This window comes from Corvus kubaryi, unplaced genomic scaffold (genome assembly GCF_017639235.1).
Source record: "Corvus kubaryi isolate FWS band 111438036 unplaced genomic scaffold, C.kubaryi_AGA036_p1.0 37385, whole genome shotgun sequence".
Lineage (NCBI taxonomy): Eukaryota > Metazoa > Chordata > Aves > Passeriformes > Corvidae > Corvus > Corvus kubaryi.
The window spans coordinates 26,047,323-26,075,179 of NW_024581127.1; the positions used below are offsets into that span (position 1 = coordinate 26,047,323).

Consider the following 27,857-nt stretch of genomic DNA (forward strand, 5'->3'; position numbering starts at 1 on the left):
ACAGTGATGAAAGGAAGCTGCATGGTTGTTCCCTGTCCCCTGACAGGTGACAGGCAGTGCCATAGGTAGCTCTAATAGTTGGGGAGGAGAAGAGGAGAACGGTGCTGTATCACCTTCAGCTTGTCTTCTCTTGGCAGTTATGTGGGAAGGAGACCTTCTTAGCTTTGAACTTCAGCAGCAGTCAAGGTGCAGAAGTGAAATTGGGCAAGTTCATCTCTCTGGCAGTAACGATGAGATCATGCCTCAGAGCAGTTTCTGTTCTGCTCGTCTTTCAGACAGTTTTCAGGCATTTTCTGTAGATCTGTGAGCCTTTATTATGCAGCTACTTTAGCTGGAGTTTGTGCAGTGATGAAAAATCTTCACCTCTGATATGTGTCAAAACACTGTCAGACAGGTTTTATGTGAATAGCAAGTGATTTTTCTGAAGTCTGTTTTCAGAACTATCTTAGTTTCGTAAATTCCCACTTCTTATTTTTAATGGAAAACATTTTCATTTTTCTACTCAAACCTTCTCAGACTGTAAGCAGTAGAAGAGAGTGTTGATTAATTTTTCCTTTTTTTAACCATTTCTTGTACCCCCAAGTGGCTACATTATCTTTTCCAAATAAGTGAGTGCTTGGAGGGGTATTCACTAAATGTGGTAACACCAGAAAGTTCTAAATGATTGCATGTGTGGTAAGGAAAATTTTTTGTGCCCTTAACACTACATGACTGATGCTGTCCTTAGACATAATGGTCCTGGATCTGCAAAGTGCTTAGTGGTCTCCTTTTGATTAAGTGAAATGCTTAGCTTAAGTTGCTTAAATTAAATTTTATGAGTAGATCCTTTGAAATTAGTGAGATTGCTGGCATGTTTCACTTCCTTATTGGAGCATAACCACAGTACAGAGCCTTGCTAGAGTGAGCCCATAGGAACTAAATTATGATTACTGCAGGAATTGTAACTTTGCATTTTGTATCTTCTGTAAGTTTAAAATCCTACCTTCTGTTTGAAGTTGTATTACTGAGTCTTTTTATTTCATGCCAGAATATATATATATATTTATACACACATACATATACACATATCAAAGGCATCTGTCTTCTGGCAGAAAGTATGAGAATTTTGTCTTCACAGAATCAAACTAAGACCTGTCTTTATTCTTCCTTTATCAGTTTAAATTTGTGATACTCTCTATGGAGAACTAATCAGGAGGTTTGATCTCTACTCCTGTGACCCGAGCTACCACTGCTGTATTTGTCGACGGTTATTTAGTGTCACGTTTGGTGCACAAAGAATGACAGATTTCATAGTCCTTTTGTAGCAGCTGATAACATGCACTTTGGAATCCTTGATAACTGCAGGTTCTGCAAACACACAACAGATGCACGCTTCAGTAGTGATTTTGTGGAAAGTGCTAAGATCTGGGTGAATGACAGTATTGCTGGTTGTTCCAAACAGTTTGAATTTGGCAAATGTAGGAAAGATAATACTTTTTAATGGGGGACAAATAATTTTGAGACTCAATAGTAGTTTAGGCAATTTTTTGTTACAGGAAACCAGTCACTGTCATGTAGTTAGGAAAGTAGCTACACTGCAGTTGTAAGGATCTTTCTTGCCTTCTCCACCGAAGAAAAAAAAAGTCTCTGAGTCTGAAAGGAAAAAGTATGTATCATTTGGCTAGGATGGATTTACAGTCGTTACCAATAAGCAAATATTTTGAAAGGAGAAGATTTTAAATTTAATGTTCAAGTAGATGCCATATGCCCTGTTGATACATGTATTCTAAGCTATGCATATGCTGAGAAATAATGATGTGAAAAAATGTCATTTTAGATACAGTTTGGGATAGAAAAAATGACACTGTGAAAGGAATTATCTTTAAATTTTTAGAACTGTCTATCATAGGTTCCAGGAAAGACTAAGGTCTTTGATTTGGTTTTATTAGGATGAGAAAACATGCTGCAGTAAGATACTATGTATTATAATGCTTGACAAGCTTCATCCAATTAATCCTCAAAACATCACACTGAGATAAGCAAGTTAATTTTACTTCTCACCACACAGCAGTGCTGAAATTTGAGGAAATAGTTGAAGTTACTTTTGTGGACTCACGTAACGGATTTGCAGATCTGGGTTTCTCTTCGGTTGTAGCTGACTTCTTAGTTGGCCTATTTTTGTCTCTACACAGCTCTGATGGCAGAGAAAAATAACATTAGTGTATTTTTCCTTATATTTTTAATGTAAAAAAAATTTAAATCCTCTTACTGACTAACTATGAGAAAACAACTTCAGCACAAGAGTTGAAAATTCCAGCTGAAAGTGGGATTGGTGTTATAACAGTTCAGTGGTCTGTGTGGGATGTGCACTTTTCATTTTCATAAAATTCCTTACAGACAGCCCCTTGACTAGTAAAGAAATGAAAGAGGATCCGGCACTTAGGAAGGTCAATTGAAGTTTAGGCGACCTTGGTTTAGGTCTTCACTTTGTTACCCTCTTGTCATCTTAGATCAAGTATTTAGTTTCAGAACAGGTCACTGGGAGTTAGGTGCCTAAAAACTTTGTGGGTCTGGCCCTTACACCCATGTCTTGAATTCAGTTCTGTGTATATTGTGTTTGTGGACTGTGCAAGAAGAGACCTGGACTAGCTCATATCAGTGCTGCTCTGGGCTGGTACCTTATGGAGCAAAGCAGCCATGTCCAATTGAGTGCTAGACATTCAATTACCCTGCTTCTCTTGTGGCACTAAAATATCATTATTACATTTTTGTGGTTTTTTCAGTTCGAAGAACTGTAGATAATAACCTAAGTGTGTTTTAGTGTGCCACAGTAATGTTTTTATGGCATGATGCTGAGGGGACAGACTGCATCCCCAGAGGAGTGGAATGGGTATGTCAAGAGGCATTTTTGTGAATGAGAGCTGACTTTTCGGTAGGGCTTCAGGACTATCCTGAGAAGAGAAACTTGGCATGGCTTTTCCTTTTGGGACTGTCCTGTCTGGGTATTTCCTGGAAGGAACTAGTTGATTTGTTCAGGATTTGCCCACTTGTAGTTTTGAAGGATTAAGAGATGAGGGCCTGACAATGGAATGAATTAAAGTTACTCTATTTCACAGAGTTTTTGGAAAGATCAGGTAGAGAAACAAACTAGATAAATGGGATGCTCATGTGGTATAGCAATGGGAGCTGTAATGGTACCTAAGAACTATATCCAAAGTGCAGAATTACCATCACAGCTAGTGTCCTTGCTAGTTTGTGAAGAAAGACCAACTCCAGAATGAATGAAACTATCAGAACTTTCCTTCTGCAATCTGGAATGACTTTTCCAGGGTAAAAATTGGCTATGTTGTAAATACAGAAGCTTGCATTAGCAATAATTGTGTTAGTGGGTTAATGAAGAACGGCAATTACCAGTAGACCTGGCGAGGGTTTCTTTGATGAAATGATTGCCTTTCTAATGTGATTGATCAAAATAAGAAGTTTCTTGCTTTGGCATTTAGCGCTCTGACATGTAATTCAGAGTTAAAATGAAAGAGGAATCATGACACCCCTCCCCAACTGCTTCTCTATTATGAGTAACCTGGAGTATAAGAGACCTGAGTTTCAGTCATGGTGATTTAAAATCAGAACTTGACTGACTCTTGGCCTACTAAGTGATTAACCTGTAACTCTGGAATCAGTCTCCCTCTCTCTCTGTCCACAGTGTATTTAACTGTACATAAAAATGGCAACAACTGCAGAAGGAAATACTGAGAGACACTGACCCTTTAGCCCTATGGTAAAGCACTCAGCTGAGGGAGGACATATCTAAATCAGAAAGAGCACCAGATGTAGGTCTCTTCTGTTAGAAATATTTGCCCTTCTAATCAGCAGATGCTTGAGGATAAGATCTTATCTCTACGTCTGTCATCTAATCTATACATATATTTTTAAAAGATCTACATTTTATTCCATTGCAAAAGTCTTTTCAGGATGTAATTCTTGGTTTTATATCAGCCTGGCTTTCAGTTCAGCACCGAGTCTATAAAATCTAGAAAGGAAATGGAGTGTTACATGAAAATAATTTTTTATGATTATTATACACTTAGGGATAATACTTAGGTTAATTTATTGTTACAGTACTGCCATGGGATAATTCTCTTTTAACTGAGCACGTTGATGGCTGCGAGCATGGCATTTTTACTGTTCATATGAATATACAGGTCAGGAAGGAGCTTCTAGATGCTGCTTCTGTTCCCTTGATGTTGCATTCAATCACAATATCTAATAAAATGCCATCTTAAAATATATTAATTTTTTTCTCCTTTGTTTCTCTTGGAAGGGTGGTGAAAAACCTTAGGACTTTGCTCAGATGGTGGGAATTTTTCAAGCGAAGTAAGTCTGTGACCAAGTTCTTGCTCATTGTTTCTGTTTCAGCTCCATACCCTGGCTTATAGAGACGTTCTCCCTCAATGGAGTTTAGTTCAATTCAGTCAGTTCCTATATTTCTTGACTCTATGGTAATCCAGTTATGCAACAGGGAAACTTATAAAATCTCATGTCTTGTGACCATACTTGAACTCATTAGAAATGTTTTATAAATTTTAGATGAGTGAGAAGCATAGGGATAGATACCAAACCTTGACTGTATCCAAAACGGGGAAATGTTAAATAGATGGATTATACCCTATGAGAAATTTACTTTCTGGTAATAAAACACCAGTGACTTCACTTAGAGCTTTCATTCACTTCTTTCCTGGTGTAATAATACAAACTATTTTGCAAATCTAAGCACTGAAAATACAAGGACAGCTAAGTACAAGTTTACTTGTCATTATATCTGTTGCCTGCTGTTCAGAAAGATTTAGAAGTCAGAGGATACAGGTATTCCATTCTTTTGCCATGATCTTACAGTTAAAATTTTAAGTATGGTCACCAGAAAACAGGTGAAGAACAGTGCAAGGAGAAAAAATCAAAGAAAAAGGAAAGGGAGAACATCACAGTGTTAAATTTTTTTAATGAGATGCTTTCATTTTGAAGTTAGGATATTGAGGAGAAAGGAGAAAAATGAAGCTTAGTGAAGCTTTAAAATTAGAGAACTTAGTTTTATTTACTCATTTTTTTCTGTTACTTGAATATTTATCTGGAGGGACAGTAGGCTTTTTTACTCTTCCTATATGTTAATTTCAGTCATTTATATGTGGGACTTTGTGCCATCAGTATGCACGAGGATCAGTGGAAATACTAATTCAAGTAGAACTCTACTACTCCAAGTAATGCATTTGTATTGAGTGCCAGGACAAAAAACATTTGAGGAGAAACAAGCAAGTAGTTCTGATATAATGCTGACTAAATAATAATCCATCAATGCATATCACACTGCACAGTAACTTCAGAATACTCCAGAGAAATTAAAACACTTGGTGTTTTTATAGGTCCTGGAACTATTTGCCATGTGGCTCTTTGGTATGTCCTTCAGAAGTATGGCAGGTTGAGGTAGATCTTGCTTTGGTAAGCGCCAGTGTAGGCCTGAAATCAGTGGGGTTTCCCTGATCTATACTTGCAGCATGCAAAATAGTAGTGTACAGCAAGATTAATAAATATCTTCTAATTCCATATCAGACATTCATGTGCATTGGCTGCTTACCGTAATTTTTGATATCCATATTATTTCATTTCCCTCTTAAAAGCCATAGGCACTGATAAACTCACAGTAGAGCATGCAGTACAGCATGGTAAAACTGAATTTTATGCCATTAATATACTGGAGATTTTCTTCACACTCCCCCAAACCTGTTAAATGTTGAGCTGAAATGGAGGAAGAAAGCTAGAGAAGCGCTAAAGGACTGCAAAACCCATCCATTACGTCTGTGGACCTCAGACTGGATGCCAGAGCCTAGAGTTAAGTGCCTTGGCTCCCAGGACGAGGGCTATGGCACACCTGCTTGAACAGCTTTGTTCAGTGACAAATCTGTTCTGTCAGCACAGAGTGCTTTACATCTGTATGTGAATCACAGTATTGCATAAGTTGACTAAAAATGTGCCAACTATTAAGTATATACTTTACTATAAAGTAATGCTCTTTTACTGTGAGACTGAACACCTGTGCTTGTATTATGTAGATGTAGATTTAGGAATTTCAGACTCTCAAATGATTGCTGATGTCATCGCAGAGCTAAAGTGCTAATTCTATGTACTGCTTCTCAGGGGTAACCTAAGAGATGCTACTTGCAATCACCATTAGCACAAAGTCAAAGAAATCAAACACCTTTATTGGCACTTAGTCTTAAGCAGGCTTGGAGCATTCAGATGTTCTGTCACAACTGAGGAGTGGTTTTAGTTGTCACCTTTCAGCAGTTATTAGCTCCTATTTCAGACATAGCATCTGACTTTACAAGTGTGGATAGGTTTATCATGTCTTATCTCAAATGTGGATGTAGATCTGTGTTACCAGACTTGCAGTGAATGATTTTAGGATTAAAGACAAGTTGCTTAACAGGTGTTCCAACAGGCACTAAAAATACCTGTTGAGGGAGAGAAGCAGTTAATGGAGTGGTGGTGAGAGTGCTTATGTTTTATACCATAGCGTTGTGACTACAGCAGTTTCCCAGGAAGTGATGCCAATAAATTCACAAATAAACACCTAAAAAAAGCCCTTACGAGGAAGATGACATGTTTGACTCCTTTCTGGATCCTCCCCTGACTGGATTACTGGAGACTGGATGATACCAGGAAAACATTGCTGTTGGCTTTCCCTGCCTTGTGTCCTCTGTAGCAATTTTCATTACTCATCATCAGAGTAAGGCTGCTGGATGGGATGGAACTTACATCTGACATTGCACCATTGCTCACAGGCTTTTCAGCAACCCCTTGGCTGCAGGCAGGTGTGCAGAGGGCACTCTGCAGTCCTTCAGTTGAAGCAAAACGCCACCATGTACAGCTGGAAGTGGAAGGGGGCTGGGAAGGATTGGAAGGGAGTGTACTCCAGTAGTTAACTCTTGCAGCAAGAAATGGAAATCTGGATTCTGTACATCTCCATCATCACCTTCTCTTCTTCCACTTGAATGGAGCTGTGCCTCCTTTCAAGAGCCAAAGAGGTTGTGAGACAAACAGTGTATTCTTAGATATTCAGGCTGGGGCAGCTCTGGACAAGTACAGAACTCAGATCTTCAGATCCCTGGAGAACCTGGGAGAGACTTACTGGAGATAGATACCTTTAGGGTTAAGAGGCCACCGAACAGAATTTTTCATCATTTTGGACTTCAGTAGTTTGCTTCAGTTCTTTGGGTCTGGCCCAGCCTTAGGTATTCTCCCTCGCTCCCTGTTTGAAGGTTTAAGGGTCAGTCCAAGACTTAGTGAAATCAAAAGAAGTTTTTGCAGGAAGGCTGTTCATCATGATCTATCTAAACTCCCAGTATAAACTAAGTGGCTAGTTTATAGTCAGATAGGAAAACATGGAGGAAAACAATCCTTGCTTATCACAGGATGGAAGACTTCAAAAAAGCTGAAGAGTTTCCTTTGACGGAAAAAATGTAAAAGCTTTCTGATTGCTTTATCAACTTCTACAATAAAAATAGTAATTACTGGAATTTAAGACTAATGAATAAATCACTGTATTAAAATGGGAACAAAAAAGTTTAACTAGCAATCATATGTAATCATTTGGCAGCTCTGTTATTAGTGTGGGCAAAGTAAGCTATTCACCTAACCTTCGCTGCAGCATCCATTGCTTTGGGTTTTTTGTGGATGTTTTTTTTTTTCCGACAATGCAGATTGAAGTCTTCTTTTCTGGTCTCCAGTGGAGTTTTGTTTTGATGTCTACATCTGTTTTGTCAGATGCCTGCATTAGTTGGGCTCATATTCTACAGATACCTGCTCACCTAAGAAAACGCGGCTGTGTAGATTGCTGCATTGAAGTTGTGCCTGCATATGGGTTTTGTCACATCACAGCTGTGTCATGGAAAAATATTTTCCACCTCTGTTCCAGCTTTTCACCACTTTTCTCATTTTACCCAACTGCTCCCCAGCCTCAGTCAGCATCCTTCCTCCTTTTTCTGGAGCTGCTTTCCCTTTTCAGATGATGCCACAACCTCCTTCCTCCCTTTAGTCCTCCTCTTTGGCTTTAGCTTTGCCAGCTCCTCTTTAGAAGTGACGCAGAACATTTTACCCATGATGGATGTACTTAGATTCACTAGTGAGGCCTTCCTGTCAGTCTTGTTTTGTCCTGAAAAAAACACGTCATTATCATGCTTCCAGCTCAGTAGTGTACACAGCACAAGCTGTAATTTAGAAGAAAGTAGTGGCTATTGACCACTAACAGTATGGTGGTGTGCTAGCTATGGCTTTACATTTTTGTTAAGAGTTGGAAAAACTAGTAGCTGAGTGAGTCATGAAACCCAGTGTAGCGAAATTCAGTTGTAAATGAAAGAGGAACATTTCCATATTCTTAATTTGGCTTAATTCCTTTGCCTAATGGCTGTGTATATACCATAAACATTGTGAAGGAGCAACCATGGAAACACTTGTTTTCTTGCATTGCTAAATTTACTCAGAGTTGACTATTAACACAGCGCCTGGCATTACTTTAAAAGCAAAAATAGCTGAAGCGTGACTCACTATGAGTCATTTACTGCTAGTCCTGCTCTACTGCCTAGAGCTTGACATTGAACAAGTTGGCAGCCTGCATTGCTGCATTTTTTTCTAGGAACTTTGAACACATTTCATTCTTGTGAATTCTCTTGTGCAACAATATTGAACACAGCAATGTGTTTATTTTTCTTCCAAAGTCGAATGAATCAGAAAATGGTGAAACAAAGAGTATTTTTCTTGGAGATTCTGGAAGAGATGGATTCTGAGAATTATTTTTTTTAGGTGCAATAATGAAATGATTGCATGGATGTTAAAAGTTAATTACATTTTATTCAGATTACATAAGATATATTTTATATATGTTAAAATACCTGTATTGTTATTATGGATTTCCATTTTCAGCTAAGGCATATGTGGAATCAGAAAGCTAAGCCTGTAGGCTGAGAATGTCTTCTCTTGGGCTGGCAAGGGTTTTTTGATGGGAGGGCAGTCAGCTCTGAAGGGGCAGACAAAATGAGGCAACTGTGTTCCTATTGGCCTCTGTATGTAAAAGGCACACCCTAAATATGGTGCTGGGTATCTGACAGTGAGTAGCTTGTTGGCTGACTCTGTGAATGCCTAAAAAGATCAGCTGATTTCAGTCAGATGGAAAGGGGGTAACGAGAGAGGGCTGAAACCAAAAGCAACTTGCTGAGGCAACCATGTGATGAGATCCTGAAATACACTGGCAGGACCAAACATCACTCTTCACATGATGCTAAAATTTTGGTTCCACCTAAATGTTATTTCTAACTAAAAGCCACTTCTTAGAACAATAGATAATGAAATTCTTTAATATTTTCCATATTTTTTCCTACTTTAGAAATATTACTATGATAATTGAAGAAGAATCTTATGCTATCAGCATACACCTTCTGCATGTGTTCAAAGGAGGTACCAAAAATCAAACTAAAATATTAATAGTGTAAGCTCAAAACAGCTACAAATGTAAAATCCCACATCCTTGGTGTGGAGAAAAAGCTTGCTATGTATCTCTTCCTGTAAGTACAGATTATGGAACTAGAGTCTGTAAGTTACATTCATCTGTACATTTAATAATATGTGCTGTGCAGGATCTTTGTAAGCTGAAACATTTTCTCTGTCTAATCTGCTAGAACATCAACTTCAAAAATTTCTCTTGAAGTGGTTTCCCTATTAAAAAATCTCATTATGATGACTCAAGAGAGGAATAAGAATGATTAATTAAGCTTAACGGTGACATCCTAAGCATTGTCCTGATATGCACTCTTCGGTCTCATTTCAACATGAATTTGTGATCACTGCACTGAACACTTCTCTTTAAAATTTAAAATTGTTCAGTAAATTTAACTAAATAAGGTTAAAGTATTTTTTCTTTGTTTTCCTGACAAACAATCATACGAAAAATGATACCATGTTATTTTCCTAAACCTAGAATAAAAAAATGATCATGTATATCAAACAGTATAAAGTGGGAAAGGATTTTGATTTTTTTTCTGTGTTACCTCTTGGACAGTGACCCCCAAATCTCTGTGATTAAAGTGGTTGCAGTAGTTACTCATGGTATATGTTCTTTAGCAATCTCTTCATAGCTACTGAATAGGCTGTGCCTCAGCCCCACCTCCAGGCATGTTAGGCAGAATATAGACATGAGAATTTATGTTAGGAGTGAGACTGTGTCTTTTAAAAGACAGCTCTGTGTAGGAGGTTTTTCTGCTCAGAGGATCATCAGAAAGATTGGAGCTGCCTAAGGCATGATATCTCTTGGGCATCTCTATACACGTTGTGTAAGTAATGTCTCTATTAAGCTATAGCAAATTATTCCCCTCACATACGCGGTGTTTCCGTGTACACGTTCATACATTGACAGAGTAAGGGCAGGGCAGTGATGTGGAGTCTCTAGGAGAGATCAGAAGACCACGTGCTGAGCTCTAGATTAATACATGGAAGCATCATAGTCCAGCACTTAATGGGAACTTTATTACAAGTATTAATTTTTTTTCCCCATAAATACATATGAAATACTCTGTTGAAGTGAAACCAACATCCTGTTATGTGTTTATCCGAAAGCGATAGGTGAAAACTCTCAGTTCTCAAATCACTTGCTGTTCCAGTTATGAATCCAAGATGATTTTCTTTAATATTTTCACGATAGAGCAAACAGAACACATTATAGAAAGCTGTAAATCATGCAGAGTGCTGAGAAGAATTCGTATCCACTTAACCACTGCAGGCTGTGAGGATGAACATCTTGCTGCATTCTTTCCCTGGGTCTTGAAGCATGCTTGAGGTGCAGTATAGGCACCACAGTGTCTGTGAGTTGTCAACAGAAAAGTGACAGGAATGTTTAACTAACAAATTGGGTTCCGTGGATATATCCAGGTCCAGCACTGCTTTCAACAGCAGAGTGGAGGCTTTTTTTCCCCACCCTTGAAACTGATTTTATCAGGTACATCTAACCTGAGGAACTCTTTCATATATAATGAATGGATAGAATGCTTAGGGTGTAATTCCTTATTCCAGTGGAGTTGTGAATAATACAGTTATTACTAAACAACTTTGCCATTAAATTACTTGCACAGCATGAGCTACAGATGGCCAGAAAAAACTGTTCTTTATCTGTTGCACTGTTTTTATGTGACTGTGCCTTGTTAGAACCAACCTTTCTGACTAAGGTTGTCCTGTGAGCCTTTAATCTTAAAAATAGCCCTGTTTTGCTACAGTTTGTCTGAGGTTGATTCACAAGCATAGCTGTACAAGATCCAGTGGCATCATTGAACTGACTGTTAATCACTGTCACCGTTTGAGAAGAGTCTGAATGTTAAAGTGCTCACTTCTAAACAGCTGCCAAGTGCTTTCCTTTTTCAAAAGCCATTAGGCTAGCAGATTTCACTGTCTCTGTTGTTTCTTACACACATTAAATCTATGGCAAGCCTTTTATATTTATGGTAGCAGGTGTATTTGTGATGTATTAGTGGACAGATTTGAACTACAGATCAGAAATGACAAACAGATGTTTGCAATTGAAGAGGTCTTCCAAGTCAAGAGAGTCCTTAGTCTTGGGGCAGTCAAGTCACCAAAGACGATGGGAGTGAAGACACAGGCTTTTCACTGAACAAGTTAAAAACTCATCCTTTAAGACATAACTAGCTTGTGTATTTCAGATCAGTTGTGCTATTTGAGAAAATTAAGATACTGATGGTAAACTTCCTGCATCAATGCTGCATATTGCAAAGTTAATTTCCTAAATCCACATTTAAGAAGCTAAGTCTGGAGCCATATTTTTAGTTAATATATAAACTTGGAGTATCTCTTTAGCTCCCTCATTGAGAATTTGATTAGCATCTTTGTTAGGTTGACCTCTGTAGGATGGGGAAAGTCTGCACCTCAGGATGAGTGTCTACAGACATGTGCAGACATACTGAGTTCCTCTGCCTGCCTTGTCTCTACATCTAGTCAGGCCAGTGCCATGCAAATGTGGCTATACAAATTCTGAATCAGCACTAGTCTCCCAGTTCAACCAAGGGAATGGGCAGAGGAGCTTTGTTTACACCCACCTGTGTAGATGTGCCCTTAGACTCACCAGAATTCCAGAGAGCTGAGATTGTAATTAGAACAATGTGCTCATACTTCAGCTTATATAGGTGTCTCTACGTGTGGGTTAATTTGCTTTTACTGCTTGTGCCTCCTGAGCAGAGGTCAAGCCTCTGCTTGAGACATCAGCATGATTAATATTCCACTGAATATCTAGCTGAGCATCATTATTGTATTTTTATTTTAGGTGGGTAAAAATAGGTAGCAAGAACAGAGAAGCATTTAATAGTCTGTGAGCCTGTTTAAAGAGAAACACAAAAAAAGAGAGAAAACATTCTGTATATAGGATGTATGAAGCTTGCTCTAAAATTGCTTGAATAGAGATGTTTAGTGAAAAAGTGTGTTTGCAGTCCAGGTATTGTTTTAGACCTTAGTAAAATACTACAGAATGTGAATCAGTTGATGGTTATCTGTGATGAGCAGGTAAACAAAAGATGTATTTCCCAATGGGGTTTTCATATGATGGTGACAAACTCCATTGCACAACAATGGTCACATTCCAAAGCTGCAACCAGGTTCTGGAGGGCTTAATTTCACAACTGCTTACTGTGTCCTATTGCATTACAGTGACCTTTCAATAAAAAGGGAGATTGCCAGGTTGTTTTTTTTGTTTTTTAACTTAAAAACTCAGTGACTATATAGTGCACTGCCCTGTTTTTACATAGCAAATTTTGTCCTTGACATTTTTAAACTATGTCCTCTAGAAAAATATTCAGAAGCTTTTGTGTTTTCTACCTTTTTATTAATCTCTATTGTGCAGCTCTACTTAACGTTTGCATTTATGCTGGCAATACAGCTAATAGTAAAAAAAAAATTCTGATATTGAGTGACTGACGTTAAAAGTATGTTTTCCTTACATATCATCCATCCGGCATAGCAACACAACAAAATTATTTGTTGTTTAGTTTATAAGGGGTTTTTTCCAAGGTGATTGAATGAAACCTCATTTCTAAAAATTGAAAGAATAGCCACAAAGCAAAAATAAAATCATGTTAACATGGTATGATATGAGAAGGATATAAACATCTAAACAGTATTTAGTTCTTGGCTGTTAGAATTTATTTTATGATTATGACATTCCCTACATAGTGACTCTGCTACAAGTACACTTGTACCTCATATTGTGAAACAGTCATGTAATCTTAAAAATTATTCAGTAAAAAATTACTCTGAAGCTGATAAATGAAGACAATATACAACAGCTTGAAGAGTGCAGGCTTACAGGGCCAGACCTGCAATGAAAAGTATTTTACCATTGGTCCTGGGAAGGCAAGGAAGAGAGAAGCCCAACAGACACTGGCCATAACCAGGCTTTCCTGCAGTTGGTTGGATTGCTTACTTAGTTGGTTAGTTGCTTACTACAGCTTGGTCTTAGATAATCCATGTCCGTGATACTGGAACGTCACATTTAGACTGAGCAGGTGTCAAGTGTGAATAGGATATAGATTCTGAAGTTTGAACAAATGGCAGTTCAAGATAACAAAGTAACTATTAAGCCTATTCTCAACTAGAGACTTGCCCATCATCCTTGTGTATGTTGGGTGCGCTCAGGTGCACACTTAGGTCTCACTCTGGAAGATGCTCTCAATGAGGAAAGCTTGAGGCTGCTATCCTAACCCCAAGCTGTCAATCATGTGGTCGGATCTGATCGGCTGCAAGTAAGATTTGAGCATCTAACAACCACAACTCACCAGCAGATCACATAACCTCTGCTGTTTGTAATCATGATTTGGATGCTTTGAGCCTGAGCCACAGTTGTGTTGGCAGCTGGCAGTGTGGTACCAGATGTGACACCTAGAATATTTTGTTTTGAGCAGCTGTTCACGTTACAGTATAGACAGAGCCCCAGAATTACCTCTGAAATTCAGTGAAAATTAAAATGAATATACCTTCAAATTGGTATGTATTGTTACTGTCAACAGATGTCTTCAGAAGAGTCCATTCCTCTGCTGAGATTCCTAGCAGAGCGAAAAGGTCACTTCCATAGTGAGAATTTTGCCCCCCACCCCCCTGTTTCCACACCAAAAGGAAGCTTTCCATGGTGCCAGAGAGTCTGAAAGCAGTGTAAGCAATTAGCAAGAAGAGCTTGAAAATTCCATTGCAAGAAGTAGGACTGCTCAGGAGTGGAGATGCTTGGGATTTTTCAGCCTGATTAGCTGCAGTGACAGAGAGGTGATGTGTGCTAATTACAGCTCCTTAACCTCCTTAGATGCAGTTGCATAAAAGCCCAGAACCCTCCATGTTGAAACGTAAGGCACTGCGGCATTCCCTGGCTCCTCTGCCTTGGTAGTCTCAGACCATCCATACAAACCACTGACCTGCCTGGGTGAGGCATATACAGGTGTGTCTGTGAGCCAACCTGTAAGTGGTTGTGGTGCAGAAATGGGAAAGTTTCTCATTAAGATGTGTGGCTGAGTAATAGAACCTCTGATATTATCTCTGTGGGTCAGTCAGCCTTTGAGAGTGGATCAAGAAAGCTGTGGTCAGTGTTCAGCCACTGCTTTGTAGTGCAGATCTGACCCAAGTATGAGGAATAGAAAAAAGATTTTTGTGTAAAATGACATTTCAGTTTACCGGATGTATCTCTTCTGTTCTGGTGTGTTTTTTGTGCTGTCTTCATTATAACAAGAAATAATGGCATTATAACAAGCAACATAATTCTGATCGTTCAGTGCAGCTTGGAGAGGGGAGTTCAGCATGATATTTAAGTTAACTCTTTGTAAATACAAAAGTCTCATTATAGATAATGACTGACACAGTTTTCCAGGAATTATAATGAAAGGATATTTTCAACTATTTTTCAATACATTTTATCCAGGCAGTTCATGGAACAGATTTTTTAAGGTTTAAAATAGAAAAGCAGTCATTAGGCAAAAAATTGTTTTAAGCTACTGCCTTTAAAATAAATAACCAAAGTCTTGAACAAAAGATCTAACTTGAAATAATGTTTTTTGTCCTGTTCTTTTTCTAGAAAGTTCTCTTTAAATTGATGGTACTGGTGTAATCCTAAAACAGAATGCCTGTCTAGAAATTAATTCATAAACAATAATTAAATAATAAGGGATGTTTCATATATGGAACACTAGAGTTTAATCTGGAAAACCTTGCATATTGCATGGACTAAGCCTTATGAGACATTACGGGAAATATGTGGCACAGCAAGCACTTCATACCATCATAACATATGCCAAGATTTTATTCTGGTAACAGTGAAGTAAATATCATCCCTACTCTACAGTGATCTTCCAAAAGTTCCACATATGTTTGGCTTAGCATTTGGTTTAAACATTATTTCAGGTGAAAAATAATATTTAAGTGAAACCCGGTGACCTAAACATGGCAAAGAAGTGTTAACACGCTTTTTTTTTTTTTGAGAAATTGCATCTTCTATCTGGTTAGACATTGTGTGTGGACATTCTTTTGTAACCATTAACAATGTCATTTCCCCAGATCCTGTTGTAACTCTTGACATTGACAGTCTTTTTTACTTCTCAGTTCGCTTTTCTTCAGAAGTAGAACTGGAAGCTATTTGATTGCTCTTCCTCCGGAATCTAGCAAAGTACAGTAATTCTACTGAGGTTTTGAGAGTAAATACAGAAATGGCTTGCTTTTCTTGGATGAGATATATGAATTTTACATTCAGAAATAAGTATTTTAAGCACACATCAAAGGAAATACCAATGTATTTGAAAAGCTGTTACAAGTGTTAGGAGTTACATGCATTAAGTTTGAGTATACTATCAACTAATTCAAAATCTGTCCAGAAACACTGAAGAATGCAAAATATATGAGCTAAGCACGTACCCACATCTACTGCAGGACTTGACCCAGCACCATTATTTTTTAAACTTGCATTTATGGTCTTTTATAGCTATCAGTAAGACCAGTTTTAGCAGGAATTTTCCCTCTTTCCTGAAGTTTTTCAAACAGCATGTGTATGTTACATGCTGTGTATAACTCCACTTCTGTAGCTGTGTCTGCCACTTACTCCTGTCGAGCATTGTGCCAGCCTGGGGGATTCACTTCCTTCCAGCGCCTGTATCTCACTTTCCTGCTTTACATAAGCGCTGCGGTCTTTCCTCTTCTGGTCAATAGCTGATAGATGTGTTCTGAAGTTTTGCTCCCAGAGTGGTAGTGCCTTCTACGTAGATCCCAGTTTGAGATCTTCTTAGAAGAGCCTTTCCTTGTAAAACAGCCTGGTACCAGAGCCCCCTCTGTACATTCAGTCTGGTTTGTCCTTGCTGAGGACCTGGATATACAGTGCCCCTGTGGTGTGTTACCAGATACAAGGAGGGTTATACCTCAGCCTGGAGTTACACTGAGAAATCCCTAATGACAAGTCCTGTAACTGTACTCCTAAATCCTGCCTGCTGTTGAAGCAAGAACGACAGGACTTGTGCTCCAGGTGATTTCTGCTAATTCTGCTGATAATCCAGCAAAGGTTTTTAACTCTTTGGTGTGAAGCCTACAGTAAAAGCTGTTCAATGTGCAGTCTAGTTTGTGTAATAGTAAATAAATCTAACTGCTTTGACAGTGTATTGTGACTGTATTGATTTAGGAAAAAACCCCATAGTTTTTAGGATTCAAAATACCTGCTTTAAAAGTTAGGAAAGTAAAACACAAAAAAATCCTTTGTTGCTTTTATATTAATCTTGTATTCTTGGTTTACTTTTGTGAACTAATTTTTCAGGAAATAGATTTTGCTTTAATCTTCTTGCTCACCACTGCTTGTGATTTTTTTAAGTTTTGATTAAGCCATATTCTGATGAGTATTAGCATGACAAGGCTGCCCAGCACAAGGCACATGTACTAGCACAGTTCCTTTTGTTTCGCAAGGTCTTAGACATACTTGGTTTCCCTTAAATTTAATTTCCTTAATTTCCATTATTTTCAATTGTTGTCTTTATTTTTCTGCTTTCAGTTTTACTCAGCTATTTTTCATCCTTGATCAGTATTTTTGTTTTGGGATGCTACAAATGCAGGCACACAGCTGTGACAGCTATGAATGTCCCCCAGATTTTGTCTTAAATACAGCAAATCTGCAGCTGTCAGTACCTATTGTAAAGCTGTGGTTATCTGCAGGGTAATGGTTCCAGTCATATTTTGTAGCCACACATAATGTGAACAAGTAGTGTGACTTTCTTTTTAAGAACTGGCTTATCCATACAGAATTTTGCAATACTGAGGCTGCAAGTTCAGTGAGCTGTTTTTCCTGTCCTAGTAGAAACTGAAAATTACTTACATTTCCAGAAAGAAGGGAGCATGTAGTTGTGCAAAAACCTGTATTTACAGAAAATTTACAGAACGTGGAAAGTACTATTTTTGCATTTTATATTCAGTAGATATGTTGCAATGCTATAACTGTTTTTGCTAAACTTGAATTTTGTGGCTATTTACTGCATAGTCCCTGCTCACATCATAGAGTGCTTTACTTATCAGAATGAATTGAAAATGAAATCCCAAGTTCTTCACTTCAGAATTGAAGAGCACTAATCTAGATGCATTAAATAATTTCTGACTCTACATATTAGAAGGTTTGAAGGTGAATTGTATATGACCATTTTATTTCAACTGTTTAAAACAGCAATTGCTACAGTGGGTGAAAACAGCAACCGATGAAAGCAGGTCATGTATTCTGGTTTCCTGTCCCAAGAGTGACAGACGTACTGTTTTGGAAGAAAGGATAGAAACTTAAGCAGGGATCATTATGTCTAAGGAAGAAAAATATTATTGACTTCTCGTTTAGAGAGGTTCATGTATACCCTAAAAGAATACATTTTTAGTTCTTCTAAATCACTCTTTTGGTGTTTACACTTAGAACAAAGACATCTTAATTTCTCTGCAGATGATCTTGGTGTGTTCTAAGAAGTACAAAGCAACTGTTCAATGCCAAGAAATTGAGGTTTTACGTTTTTAACTAATACAGTGTAACTGGAAATAGACCTTCCCAGCCCATTGTAAATGAGAAGTAAAACCAGTTAGCTTAAACCGCCATGAAGGTGACTTGTAAAGAATGTTCTTACTGTGTGAGCAAAACAAGCAGAATATACCTTTGTGATGATTTAGCCCTTAGCGTCTGTGACCTGTTACCTCACTAGGTCCTTGACACCTGGGCATCTTTATTCTTTGTCTCATGACACCTTACTAGGCACAGGAGAAGTTCTAAGACATAGGAGAAGGTCCTGTTCTCCTCCAAGTGTCTCTTCAAAACCACTCTGCTGCACTGCATAGAGAGAACTCTAATCTAATTATGGGTGGGCAGATGGCACGTTGTGATTGTTCTTCCTCACTGGCTGCAAATCCTGTGCATCCTATTATTTGTTACCCTGTCCTTGCTACCATCCCCAGACCAACCCACTTGTTTATCTCCTCTGCCTGGTTTGTCCTGCCCTTTAGGTTGCATGCTTTGGAGCAGAGATTGTCATTTTACCTAATACAGGGGTTTTCTGACCAGACTGGCATTTGGGTGGTACTGCAATATAGATACTATATAATGGTAATACTTCTGCAGAGGTGGAACAAGTGCTATATATAAAAAGAGCCTCATTCTCTTCCAAGGTGCACCACATGCTAGTATTTTGTGTATTTAACTATGAGCAGAAGCTTATATACATCTAAATAGAGCTACTTTGGCAGACTCCCTGTGACAAGAGCCAGCATTCTATGAATGTAGTTTAATCAATGAACTGTATGTAAACCACTGAAATTTATTCAGTCTAAACAAATCCAGACTCTTTAATGACAAACGTTTAATCCTTCAGGATTGCATAACTGGGGGATTTAGGGATTAGTTAGCTTTGAAAATAGGTCAAGGAAAACATCTACATTTGGTTAAAAGCTAATCAGGCAAGGAAATAAGTAAAATAGTATAAAAGCTTTAGAAGAAGTCTTTTACAAAATTAGTTTTATATAATGGTACAAAGAATGTTTTCTATTTGTCTAAGAGATGCAGAGCCTTGTACACCTTTTCATTTACACTGGTAGAATTCAAGGGAAACTCCATTAAACAAGAGATGCAAGTAATGCAGAGTTAGGAGTTGTGTATTTTGTTTCTCTGTGTCTAATACTTTGGAATGACTTCATGAAATTTTATGAAAACTTCAAAATTACTATTAAGAGATAAGATTTGTAAGTATGAACACTATCAAAAGTTGCAGTGAAAATGGGGCTGCAATCCTAGAAGTGAGGTTATGAAAGAAAAGTTTAGGAATCACTCCAGTGAGGCTTTTGACCTAAATCTAATAATCTTCCCAGCTACTGAAGTCTGAACTCCTTCTTTCAGTTACTATTCAACTTTTCTTCCTCACTTCACCTCTTTTGCTCACTGAATGGGCTTCCTGCTTCCTAGTGCTATCTGGATTGTGATATGGCTTGTGTTGGCAGAGGTTATGCAGTCCTGTCATCTGGGTTCATAAGGATTTTGTTCTGTCAGGTTACTGGAGAAACAAGCTCTGATGTGACTTAAAAGCTGGTGCTCAAAGTTTAATCAAGGTCTTTGTGATGCATGGAGAAAGAGATGCTGTCTCTGAGATGCACTATGTAAGTCTGTGTAACTTTGTGCACTTAAGTGCTGTAAGAAGCAAAAAGCATCAAAGTATTTTGAGAACTGCATCACAGCTCACAGCACAAAATGTGCTCCCATGCACAGGGAGTGCAGACTGGATTTTTTCACCTCAAGAAATTTCTGTGTAATACACTGAATACTTTGCAGCTTAATACCAGCAAAGCTAAAATCCATCACAGCATGAGATCTGCACAGTCTAGTAGTCCAAACAAGTGGAAGAATATTAAAAGAAAACCCAAAGTTTTATTGGCTAAGGTGTCTCCATCTCCAGCATACCCTGGAATAAAACAATGAATGTTCTCAACTACTATAGAGAATTACTGTAAAATAAGTTGATACCGTAATTCCTATGAATACAGTTCTTGCAATACAATTCTTCCTTTCTCTAACAAAACACAGTTGCCATGAGTAGGGACTGTGAGGATTTATTTAGGCTACTGGTAGCATGTATTATTGATTTGTTCAAGGCTTTTTAGCTTTCTAAAATTTAATTGCTACAAGGTGGCATGAATGTCATTAACCCATTTGTCTCTTTGAGCAGTTATCCTTGCAACACATATAGTGTTTTATTTTCTGAGAAATAGTTATAGTAAGTGACAGTGCAGGCAGGGATGTCGAGATGGTGGCTTTGTTACAGAAACACTGAAAAGCATGCTGAAGGTTAGTTGAGCATTCAGACTTAGGTAAATTAATAATGAAGCTTCTTACCAGGCTGGAAAAATGAGAAAGGAAGAAAAAAATATCCAGCAGTGCATGAATCATTGACATGTGATCCAAAATTCAGCATTAATTGTAGCACTATTAAAAATACTCTTTACTGTAGTTCTGTAGAACTGATTTCCTCTTTGTTCTGTGCTGTTTTCAAATCTTATTTTATAAGTGATTATTTTCCATGCTGGGCCTTCTCAGTTACCTGATTCCTCTGTTAATCATCTGATTAGATGCTTTTTTATGCATCTCGCTTTTTATCTTAATGCAATACATTAGATTCTGATGCAGCTGAGAAGCAGGAAAATAAATGGCACAGAGTTTTGATTTCCAGTTCTAAGCTCAGACCTGAGCTGCAGAGGTACCACAAGACTTTTGGAGGGCTAAATAGGAGCAGCAAAAATCTGTAAAATGTGAAGATGGCCTGTGCCAGTCGTCCCCTCTGTGAGCTGTGCTGGTGCCTCAGGAAGCAGTGGTGGTGTTCTGAGCTTTATTAGCTGACCTGTAAAGTTTAAAGGACATTGTGGAATCTGCACAGATCTAAACTTGATAGAAACCAGTGCAACTTTATGTAGGACTTATTTTAGAACTAAAATTTCTTTGGGTTGTAAATTGCATCTCATTTCTTTTGTCCTTGTGCTTGACAGAAATGATGAAAACAGCCAAAAATATGATTTTTGTTTGTTCAACTGATTAAAATAGAAAATTTCTTATGCATTGAAATTCATAAAAATACTTGCTGGGAAAAACAGACAAGTTGTTGCTCTGAAATGCTAAACAGTCTCCCAGTGTTGAACTGTGGCATTCTTGTTTATGTAAACATTAAGAAACTGTCAGGAATGGCACTTTCAGCTTCGGGAACCTAAGACTACTCTAACATGACCTCTTCTGTGACACCTTCTTCTTGCCTCTCTGGGCTGCCATATTCCCAGTCTTGGAACACCTACAGTCTCTTGCTGGGACAGTCAGAGAAACTATAGAGGCAACAGAGCCTCTCTCATGTAACATGGCTTTGAGTGTTGTGGACCTTAAAGTGGCCAGACTTCCTGCCTCTGGAGCTGGAAATTTGGAACACCTTGTACAATGAAATTGTTTTGTGTTTGAAAAGTTCCTTTCCCTGCCAGGAACTCATCAGAAAATCAGAAACATACTGGTGACATGAAAAAAAAGGTATATAAATACACAAGGGGTTTTTATTAAACATACGAAATCAGTCAACATTATGTTTTTCATTTTAGCATTTGTGGCTAGCTTTAGCTGATAAGCAATTACTTATGAATTTAAGACAAACATATTTGAAGCCACATCTGGTTTGTGGGACTTCCTGCAGCATCCTCTGTAAGCTGGCAGGAGTTATGTGAAATTGCAGGGTATCAGAGAAGCAGAGAAATGCCATTTCATACAAATGTCTAAAAGACATTTAATTTATAATGTTGAGGATTTAATTTCAATGTCTGTGCTCAAATGCTGAATTTGGAAAATTCCACAGAGAGGCTGATAGCCTGTTATGTGGTATCCCTATTTGTCTTTATTATCTGGAGTTTCCCAGTCAAAACTAGTATTTTCTCAAGACCTTTCAAACTGAGATTAATTCCAAGCATTAGATTTAGTTATGAATCCATTGGTGTAACTGGGGACACAAAAATATGGAAAACATAGAATATTTATTAGTCCAGGGCACTTTTTGCAGAAGCCAGTTGTGGAATCTGTAGTATGATACAGACTGGGCTCCCTTACAGGGGCATTCAGTCAGAGCAGGGGATTTTGTTTCATTCTGCAGTGGTATATGCTTTTGATGTTGGCTTTCATGTTCACTTGTTTATGACCCAGATTTTAGTTTTAGCTTTCAGTTACTGTAGAGTTTTCATCACTGCATCACCTAATGTGAACTAACATAAAAGTATAACACACTACTGGGGGAAAAAGAGAGAACAGCCTGGTCTTCTCGATACTTTGCAGTGTAAAGACAAACAAATCAACATGAATGTGTTTGATACAAAAAGGAAAATGTCTTATGCTAAAAATCAACAACCTGGACTGCAGTCCAGAAGCCAAGCTATAGCTGTAATTGTTTTCCTGTTAACTTGAGCAAATACCTGTCTTTTGTTATCCTCTGACAAACATGGGAACACAAGTACAATGACAGATCATTCATAGCTAAATGCTGTTCAAAACCTAATAGTCATTTTACAGTCAACTTTTTATATTTGTTGCGTCACAAAGATTTATTGAAGAGATAAAAGTGATTATGGAAAACACTGTCCAGTAACTATGGCAACAGTTATTTGTTCTCACAATAATTAGCTTAGCATTTGGTTGCACAATACTTTCACAATACCTCCTTGGTTAGTTCATTAAACAAAATTAGCTTTTGTTTGAACTTTCATCATTTGTTGTTTTAAGATTAGTCTAAGTTCAAAAGAATTGAAAAATATATTTTCAAGCTGCTATTGTACGTGAATAATTTATGCTACAAGGGAAGTTGTTAATGTCATTATGTAGTAACACTGAATATATTAGTTCTAGATGTGTTTTATTGGTTTAACTGAAAATTACTTGAGATATAGATACAGGTGTGCACACAGTGTCAGTGTGGAAGATTTGTGAGTGCCCAAATGAACGTCAATATGAGCACACACATAGTGTGGAGTTAAAAGGCAATTACGAATGCTGCAAAGGCAATCTTACAAAGTGTCCGAATTAAATTATTGTTTTATCCATTCCTACTTCTCCCTTACCTAACCAATCAGATAGCCTTTAAGTTACACAGTCACAGTTTACTTTTTCCTCTCAATTCTGGTTCAGTATTTTGTATTCTCTACCTTGGCTATATGGTCAGTGCCTTTTACTTACTGCTTTACAGATATTGCTTTCAATCTGTGATTTATTAAGTACCAAGATTTCATTCTGTTAAGATATAAACATAGAGAACAAAAGGCCCATTTGTTGTTTGTTACACACTAATTAAACCCTGTTCCTAATGCAGAGTTAGTATTTCTGTTGAGCTTTTTTATGATCCTCATTATTACGGTATCTGCAAGCATTAATGAATTTGTTTTTACATTATCCATATGAGAGGATTATTATTTTTCCTACTTGACAGATGGGAAACTGAAATTCAGAGAGATTAACATAAATGTTTTGGATAGCTTTTGAGAAGCCTAGGACATGGTATCACTATGTTACGTGGCACATAGTTCCCACTGACTTCAGCGTTTATGCAAAGCAGACTGCCGTCTTGCATCATGTTTCATAGGTCATCTCAAATCACTCCTTTTCTAAATTTGGAATAAGGAAACTCCCTTCCTAACTTCCCTTTTCCTTTCCCTACCAATCTTCTATTCATTCCATCCCCCTCAAGCTGCTTTTCCCAATCTTCTTCTTTCCTCCTCAAGGCTTCCATCTTATCCCACTTTGATCAGAAAGTTTCTTTTTCCACTTAGTCCACTTAGTTTAGGCAGGGGAATGATCTCTGGACTCATGCCCAGTCTAGATTACATCTCAATATTAATAAGCCCAGAAGCAAATGTGTTGGCTTTTCAGAAAGTTAATGTTGAGTAAAACGAACAGACCTCATAAAAAAGACAAAAATTTATTCCCTACACTTGGGCTCAACTTCAGGTCCCTGGTTCAGCACAAATGGTTACTGTAGCTGTCCAAAGAACAAGTTGTCAGAATCATGGAGGTAAAATTGCATCATTTTCCTTGGCTTTGTGATTTTGGTGCCTGGATGTGCTTTTTTGACTGAAATTCAGTCAGTTCCAGTCCAAGTTGGTACCATTTAGGAAAATTATAAGCCCTATTTTACTGTATTACTAAAATTGCTATTTCTGATGAAACTGCTGAATGTGATCTGTTCGTGCATACGTTTGAGAACAAAGTACCATCAATTTAATTTATTTGATACTAGCTTTGTCAGATGGCTTTACGTGGGGACATGAAAGAAATTTATATTTCTCTTTCTTTAGTGATTAATCTTTCTTGATTAAAGTGCTACTGTTTTATTGCATTCTATACAGTTGAGTGTTTTAGGTTCTTCTTCACAGGTGCAACAGAAAAGTGGCAGTAAAACCTGAGTATCTGCAGGCAAAGTCTTGGGGCTGGTACAGAATACAGTTGTGATGATTTGTGATGATCCTCTTGTGGCACTTTGGAGAGATTAGAGGTCAAAGTTTATCCTTATTTTAACAGTAGAGAATGTTAGAGTTAGTCCTATTTCAGATTACCGTGATATCTTCCCATTTTTTGAAGCAGAAAAAGGCAAGGTAGTGACATTTTTTTTGACAAGCAAAAGTCTAGAACCATCCCATAAGACGGCCTGATAAGCTAGTAAATCCAGTAGATAATATGGACTAAACACTGAAGAGACTATTAAGGGAAATCCAAGATACTTGGCATCTTCTAAACAGCTTCATTTTGTGGGAGGGCTTGTCTATAGATCCTCAGCCTGCTAATATAGGTGTGACTTGTCTTTTGCTAATGCAGTAGTTGCCAATTTCAAATGCAGGCTTTGCACACTGTAGGTGTTGAAAAACAAGTCTAAGCCTCACAAAGATTAGTTTGCTTAAACCCTACAGCCTCACAGACCACAGACTGAAAACCACTGACCTACAGCCTGTTGATGAATGGAGTCCTACTTTGGAAGTCTTTGAAGAAAGATATGTTAGTTTAAAATTTTTTTAAAGTAGCATGGATGCACAAAGCACCACAGTAGTAAATAGCATTTCAGGACTCGTGTTATAAATGGGACTAAACTGCAAATGGAACTTTCAGAATTGAAAAATTCACAAGTGCTTTACATAGTCTGATCATATATATCTACATAAAAGATATATGTACATATATATCTACATAAAAGATATATTTAATTGTCTGGATTAGTATTTTGAGATTTTTAAAGGAACATTACAGTCTGTACTTGCTAATTGCCTATGGTTTGACTGTGAACTTCCCAGGTGTGCAGGCACCTATTGTTTGAAATACTTGCCTTTGCAAAAGCTCTGTATTTGCTGTAGCAAAACACACTGAAAATTGAGCTTGCTCTTAAAAAATGCTTTTGTTCATGATAGTTTTGTATTCATAATGATATATATTTGTAGGAATAAAGGGTATTCAACTCCCTCAGGGAGTGTTTGGGTTTGAATCTTAAATGCTGCAGTTCAGGCAAACAAGTGATATCAGGGGAGAGATAATGCTGGAATGGCTTGAGAAGGAATGGATTGGAAAGTGTAAAGGGAATGTGGTCAAAGCTGCAGGTGTGGGAACCCTTTCTAATCATAAATTAGAAAAGAGACCGATTTGCTGCAACTATATTTGTATGGAAACTCTAAATTTCCAGGAGAGGCTGATTTCAAAAGCAATCATAGATGTACCTTTACATCAAAGAATTTTGTGTTTGGTACATCCTATTTTATCCTCTTAACAATCTCAGAAGAAAATATCTGGGCAAAGGCATATTGTAGTTGGAACATTTCAGTTGGGTGTTCTGCTCTGGGTATGGAAGTAACTCATGTGAAAACTCTTAACAACTAATTTTGATTTATAAACTTACACAATGTCAGATTTTTTGAAATATGTGTGCCCTGTCCGGGTCTTCTTATTTTTTTTTTTCAATTTAATTTCAATTTTTTTTTCTCTTTTGGATCGGCTTCTTTTGAGTTGTATTGAAAGAAGCAGTGTGGTCAGCAGAATAGGAGGAACAATAAGGGCACAATGTGTTCATGATTTTTATTGTTTGTTCTCAAAAATCACTTTTAAAGTTCATTATGAATTTGGGCACCTGGAAGATTTTAATTTAGTCTTCTTGAGTTTTAAGGAAGTTTGTAATTATGTTATCTTCTCTTTCTAAGAAAAAAATATATGGCCCAAAGTTCACCAAAATGTGGTGTTTCAGTAATTATTGTTTCTGTTGTCCCCAACCAAGTGTTTGATTTAACAAAAGCTTTTTCTCTAGGAGATATTTTTACCCCTTAATGACTGTAGAAATTGTGAATGTTGGCTATAGCTCAGGATGCATCCTGAACATGTAATCCTGAATGTTCTTCCAGATACTAGGCAAGTGGTGTAGCTGGAAGAGAATGGAGATTTTTTGTGTGAACACCTTTTTGAAAACTAAACCCAAACCCCAAACACTGCTTTCCTATAATTTAAGTTAATGTAAATCACAAATTTTGAAACAATAATGAAAACAAAACCCAAGTAATCAGTTACATTATTTAAAATGAGATTTTGCTTTCTGTTCCTTAGCCTCTAATTCATAGGAGAACTGTAAAATCAAATCTGTTCCTCGGAACTTTGAAAAGAAGAAAAAGTTTTAAATGTGGTCCCTAATGTACATAGTCCTTATAGACTAATTAACAGTGACAGATCTCTGCTCCAAGCAGCTTACAGTACAAATACTTTATGGAATGTGACGTGCAAGAGAAAATGCGCATTGTTTGTTAATTCTGGAATTTTCACTTTGGTGCATTTATATAGGATTAGCTATGGATTCTGTATCCACACAATATAGTATGCATTTTCAGCCTCTTCTTACAGCACTGTGAATAAGCCTCTTATCTGAAGCAAAAGTGCTTAACTGAATTTTTATATAAGCTGGATCTTTCTTCTATTGTGTTTCCTTTGATTAGGAATTACTCTGGGAGAACATGAGTGAAACTTCCAGGTGAAACACTGTGCACAGCTGGGTGCTGCCTGAATACAGATAAACCTGGAAAGTAACAAATAATGAACTCACTTATTCTCTTCCAGCTACACAAAGTGATCCAAAAATAGTTAATCTTATTAAACATGCTTGTGAGAATTGTTATCTGTCTCTAATCAAACTCGTTCTGCAGCGTAGACTCTGGGTGGCAAGCTAACAGTGTTTAACATCAAAATCCCTGTGTTCCCTACACTTTGGCTTGTGGGTCTCAGAGTTGTTAACACAACAGAAACTGGGAAACTGGTGCGTAAGCATATTCCTGATGTAAACAGCAAAACTGAATGTCCACCTATTGTGTAATCAAGGAAATATTTTTATTGCTCTATAAAATGTGGAATTTGATAGGTAAAACAAGGCACTAAATCTGCACAGCTTGCTGTGCCACTGGTCTAGGTTGTTGATAGCCTTATGTCAGTCCCTGCCTTTGTCTCTTAAGTCTCCTTTTGCCTCTGCATTTGGTGCCTCATGAAAGAGAGTGTGGACTTGTAGAGCTAAACAAAATTGAGATATGTGCTAAGTTCTGTAAGGGCATTATGAACATCAAAATACAGTTCAGCACTGCCCGTTGCTTACTCTTGATTTCATCATCATTTTTTTCCTAGGCCTGCTGTTTTTCTGTGGTGGAATTACATATTTATTTCAGCTATTGCCAGCTGAAAATGGTTTCACATCATGCCAAGTGCATCTGTGAAATAAGCTCCTGATAGCTGCCTTGTCTGTTCC

At 37.6% G+C, this 27,857-nt stretch overlaps 1 protein-coding gene across 1 annotated transcript in view; it reads left to right on the top strand.

Moving 5' to 3' along the window:
• The window catches only part of NSMCE2 (NSE2 (MMS21) homolog, SMC5-SMC6 complex SUMO ligase), a 130,818-nt gene that overhangs the window by 66,269 nt on the left and 36,692 nt on the right, over nt 1-27,857 (top strand). The window lies entirely within an intron of this gene.